Source organism: Trachypithecus francoisi, unplaced genomic scaffold, assembly GCF_009764315.1.
Source record: "Trachypithecus francoisi isolate TF-2019V2 unplaced genomic scaffold, Tfra_2.0 Contig01579, whole genome shotgun sequence".
Lineage (NCBI taxonomy): Eukaryota > Metazoa > Chordata > Mammalia > Primates > Cercopithecidae > Trachypithecus > Trachypithecus francoisi.
Window position 1 is genome coordinate 35,661,586 of NW_022681442.1, and position 6,110 is coordinate 35,667,695.

A 6,110-nucleotide genomic window follows, 5' to 3' on the forward strand; every position below is an offset into this window, starting at 1 on the left:
CCTCTTCCACTATCATTTTTCTCCTTTTCTTTCTTCTTTTGGATTGATTGGCTGTTTTACTATTCCTTTTATCAGTTTTATAGTAAACTACTCTTTACTTGTCTTTAAGTGCTTTATTATAGTTTATATTATTTACCCATGGCTTATTAATGTCTAATGTATATCAGTACTTTTTCCTTTTTCTTGTCAATTAAGAGAACATTTTAACTCAGTTTAATCCCATCTTTCTTAGTTTATGTGCTATTGTTTATACATTTTAATTTTCTCTCTATCGTAAGCCCCAATAGACATTGTTATTACTGCTTTACATAGACATAATTGCATAATTGATTCAGATTTACTTTTACATGCTTTCATAATATCTTGCAACTCCAAGCTTCCGTCTGGGATCCTTTCTCTTCTGCTTGCAGGGGTGATGGGGGAAACACTTGATTTTTTAGTGTAGGTTTACTGGTGATAAAGCTTTTTGTTTTTGTTTTCTTGAAAATGTACTTATTTCACCTTCATTACTGAAAGACGGTTTTGTTTGTTATGGAATTCTAGGTTGGCAGTTGTTTTCTTGAAACCACATTGACGATAACTTTATGGTGCCCCTGACTTTCATTGTTTCTGTTGAGGAGTCACAGTTATCTATTCAATTGTTATTCTATTGAAGATAATATGTGTTTTTTATCTTTCTATGAACAGAATTTTGCTTTTAAAAATTTCCCTGTCTTGGCCGGGTGCGGTGGCTCAAGCCTGTAATCCCAGCACTTTGGGAGGCCAAGACGGGCGGATCATGAGGTCAGGAAATCAAGACCATCCTGGCTAACACGGTGAAACCCCGTCTCTACTAAAAAATACAAAAAACTAGCCGGGCGAGGTGGCGGGCGCCTGTAGCCCCAGCTGCTCGGGAGGCTGAGGCAGGAGAATGGCGTGAACCTGGGAGGCAGAGCTTGCAGTGAGCTGAGATCCGGCCACTGCACTCCAGCCTGGGCGACAGAGCGAGACTCCATCTCAAAAAAAAAAAAAAAAAAATTTCCCTGTCTTTGATTTTAGCAGTTTGGTTCTTATGTCATTTCATATATTTATCCTTCATGTTGTTTTTTTGGGGAAAACCCCCGTCGGGGTTTTGGAAAAAAATTATGTTATTAGCTATCTATGGCTGCATTTAAAAATTACCTTCAAAGCTTAGCAGGTAAAACCAATAAACATTTATTATCAAGCTGGGCACTGTGATGTATGCCTGTAGTCCCAGCTGCTCAGGAGGCTGAGGCAGCAAGATCGTCGAGCCCAGGAAGTCAAGGCCTGCCTGGGCAACATATACTCCATCTCTTAACAAAACAAAAATACATTTATTATCTCATAGCGTTTATGTTGGAGGGATCTAGAAGCAGCTTAACTAGGTGTTTCTGACACAGGGTCTCACATGAGATAGCAGTCAAGATGCTTGCTAAGACTGCAGTCATTTAAAGGCTTGACTAAGGTTGAAGATCCACTGCCAGGGTATCTGATTACATGCATGGCAAATCAGTGCTGACTATTAGCAGGTGGTCACAATGCAGTGTCACATGGATTTCTCCATTGGGCTGGGTGAGTATACTAGCATGGCAGTTGATTTCTACTAAAGCAAGTGATCTAAAAGAACACAAGATGGAAGCCACATTGTCTTTTATTATATTGTCTCAGAAGTATCAGTTACAGAGGCCAACTGTATTTGGAATGAGAAGGGACTACCCAAGAGTTTAATACCAAGAAACAAAAATCACTGGAGGTCATCTTGGTGGGTAACTACCACATTCCACCTTCTGTAACCCAATTATTCATGTCCCTCTCATATGAAAAAAAAGTCACCCTCAAAAGTTTTAATCCATTACAGCACGAGCTCAAAGTACAAAACTTTATATCAGGTCCAGATATAGGTAAGTCTTCTTGGGTGTAGTTCTTTCATAAAAGCTCAAGTATTGTTCCTTTCAATCTGAAGGCACGTGAACTAAAGTGACAAGTTGTTAGTGTCTCCCATGTCAAACCGTATGGTGGCACAGGCAAAGGATAACTGCTATAGATGCTCCTGTTTAAAAGGATGGGGGAATGAGTACAACACACAGTCCACCGCAATTCTGAAATTCACCTGGACAAATTTTTAAAGTCCTTGATCGGAATTCATTGCGAATCCTGCACAGGAACAATTCTCCATATCTCTTGGCTCTACCATCTGGGGTCTTGATTCTTTTCTTTGAGTTATTCTTCCTTTTTCATAAAACACTATCATTGGTTTTGGTTGCATGATTTTCTTGGCCTAGTTCATGCCTATAAATGTTTCCAAATCCAAGGACTTATTTTCCTTTTTGCTATTTCTGACCCATTAAGTCCAAGCTAGTGGTGTTTCCACCAATAAAAGTATCTTTAAAACTGTGGGTATTCTGTGAAAGTTCTTGGATTTACTACTCTATTAAGCAAAAGCCACACCCACAAATCTCATTGAAGTGATCCCTTTTCTACACTGGACTTCCACTGATGCTGCTGAGGACAGCACACCTAGGAGTCACATAACCTTTATTCTCTGATTAAAAGTATCTAAAGCATCACCTTGGATCCCTCTGAGCTTTTTTTTTTTTTTTTTTTTTTTTTTGAGACGGAGTCTCGCTCTGTCGCCGGATCTCAGCTCACTGCAAGCTCCGCCTCCCGGGTTTACGCCATTCTCCTGCCTCAGCCTCCCGAGTAGCTGGGACTACAAGCGCCCGCCACCTCACCTGGCTAGTTTTTTATATTTTTTTAGTAGAGACGGGGTTTCACCGGGTTAGCCAGGATGGTCTCGATCTCCTGACCTTGTTATCCACCCGTCTCGGCCTCCCAGAGTGCTGGGATTACAGGCTTGAGCCACCGCGCCCGGCCCCTTCTGAGCTCTTTAAAAGGATTTTATAGGCACACTCTCAGCTTCATCTTAAGACCAAGTTTTTCTTAAAGTGTCTTAAATTTGACCTTTATCTGGAAGCCATTGTTAATTTCAGCATTCTGTGTCATTTGGAGAGGCTGAGAATATTCAAATCCAATGATTTCTGGCTTCTCTTACTCAACTTTTTAAAAGCAGTTCTATTTTTTGCTTCCTCTCACCTTTCACATTTTCCTATAAGCAAAATGAAGAATCAAGGAGGCACACAATACTTTGCCTGAAGATTGTTTTTAGCTAGATCACATAGCTCATCAGGTATGTTTGCTACTTTCCATGTTACTGCAGGTACTAGTTTTGCTAAACTTTGTTTTTACATAAGGAAGATTTCCTTTCCTCCAATATTCAGTAAAATGTACCTCCTTTTCCTTTTAAGTCCTCACCTGCAGTCTTCTAAAATGCCATCAGGTTTCTACTAACAAACACCTAAAGGCTCTTCAAGGTTTTCACCATTTTGTGTTTTGTATGCTGCCTAGTTCCAAAGCCATTACATTTTAGGTTTTGGTTACAGCAGCACTCCAACTCCAGGCCTCAAAAATCTGTATTTGTTATTTGTCACTGCATGCAAATTAGCTGAAATTTAGTGGCATAAGACAATAAACAGTTATTATCTCCTACAGTTTATTTGGGGTGAAAAACCTGGAGCGGCTTAATGATTATGGCTGTGACTCAGGGTCTCTTAAGGTTGAATAACAGAAGACAGCTAAGAATGCAGTTATCTGCAAGTTTGACTGGGCCTGGAAGATCTGCTTCCAATTACTCAATTGGCTGCCAAGTTAGTACTGTTTTTTGAAAATAGGCCTCAATTCCTGCCACATGGATCTGTCCATTGGGCTATCTAAATGTCTTCATGGCATGGCAGTTAGCTTCTCTCAGAAAGTGATCTGTGAGAGCAAGATGGAAGGTGAAATGTCCTTTATGCCTGGCCTTGGAAAGCACACTCCATCCTTTCTGCACTCTTTTATTGGTTATACAGATTAGTCCTCTGCAATGTGGGAGAAAACTATATAGGAGGGGTGAATACCAGGAGGCGAAAATCACTGTGGAAATCTCTAAGCCTGGAGATCACTTTTCAGTTTTGGGAAAATCTCAGCTATTATGTCTTCAAACATTATTTCTCTACCATTCTCTTGCTCCTCCTTTTCTGGGACTCCAATACAAACATGTTATACAATATGCAATGCCTTTTCATTTTATTCCCTAGTGTCTTAAACTTTTCTAAATATTTTCTTTTTTCTCTTGGTATTTTATTCTTCTGATGTTTTTCTCTGACATATCTTAAAGTTTACTAGTTAATTTACTAATTATTTTCTTCTTTTGGATGACTCAAGTATTTTTATTTTATTTTCCCCTTATTAGTTTATTATACAGTCCTTAATAATTTAGCATTTACATTATATATTCTTGACTTGTTAGAGTCCCTATGAAATTAGTAATTTTATCTCTTCACAAACAATGAAAGAGCTTTACAAATTTTAAATCCATTTACCTGCCCCCCAATTTGTCCTATTGTTGTCATAGATTTCATTTTATAAATATTTTAAGCCCAAGGCATTATTTTTGTCATTTGATAAAGTCAATATTCACTCTAATATACCCACATATTTACTTTTCCCAGCACTCTTTATTTCTTTTTGTATTCTGTACCTGGGACCATTTCTTTTCCCTTTGAACAACTCCCTTTAATATTTCCCTTAGTGAAAATCGGCTGGCAAAACATTCTTTCAACGTTTTTGCCTGAAAATATCGTTATTTGCTTTTCAATTTTTTTAATTGTGAAGAATGTTTTTGCCAGTTGTAGAATTATAGCTTTATGGATAGTTTGTTTCAACAACTTAAATATATTGCTCTATTGTTTTCTGACTTTCATTGATCCTATTGAAAAGTCATTTATCTGGCTTTTCTCACTCAACTGCCCATTTGAAAGAAACATCTCATTTTTCTCAGGTTGCTTTTATAATTTGCTTGTCTTTGACTATGCTGATCTCAAGTATGATAATCTGTATTTATCTTACCTATGGTTCTTAGAGAGCTTTTCAAATCTGTGGTTTGATATCTTTCACCAGTAGAAAAATATTCTCAGCCAACATATTCTGAAATACTGCTACTGTTCTATTCTCTCTCCTCCTTTTCTGAGATTTATACACAAGTCAGAAGATGTCACCATGTTCTATATATTCTTATCTTTGTTATGTATTTTCCATTCTTTTTTCTCTGTGCTTTAATCTTGATAATTTCTACTCATATGTCTTCCAGTTAAAATATCCTGTTTCGATGTGTCAGATCTATTAAACACATCAACTTACTTCTTAATTTTAGTTACAGATTATTTTCAATTCTAAAATTTCCATTTGACCTTTTAAATAGATTCCAAGTGTCAGCTGAAATTCTGTCTTTCCCTTTGTTCTATTGGCTATCTTAATTATTGTTTTTAGAAACTTTTCTTTTTTCTTTTTGGTCAGCAATTAAACATGGATCATCATTATTTTAAAGTCTCTGTCTGCTAACTTCAATATCTGAATCACTGTGAGGCTATTTCTCCATCTGTTTTAAATTTGTTTTTTCGTTATGTGGTTCTTCTTATAGCATGCCTCATAATTTTTACTGAATACCAGACTTTGTGTATTAAAACTGTAAAAGGTTTAACTAGTGTTTTCTCCTTCCTAAGTCAGTTTTCTTCTGACAGATGGGACAGATTATCTTAATTCTATATAGGCCTGGTTTTAGGCTTTGTAAAAGATGATTCAGTTTTTTGTTTTGTTTTGTTTTTTGCCCTTACTCCTAGGATATGGCTTTCTGTGGTATCTTCTAAAAGTCTGTGGTATTTATATAGTTTTTCCACCTTTGCCGATCTTTTTAACTTGAACCTCTGTGTCCCTACCACCCCAAAGCTGCTGAAATCCCTGTTCGGCTCTTTAGCCTCAAAGATGCTTCTTTATCCTGGATTTCTTGAACTTTCATCTTGTGCATGTAAAGCTTAGGAACTGGCAAATGTCTTGAGGGAAGATGACATGCAAGTTTTGGATTTACTTTCCTTGATTTTCTCTGCTCTGATATTTTGTCTCTCAATTTCTGTTTGTTTGTCTCCTCAGCCCAGTGGCACTAGTGTTTTCTGTTTGAATCTATCTTATTTAATCATCTATGTTAAAAATTGCAAATTTCCCTCAGGTAAAAATCCAAG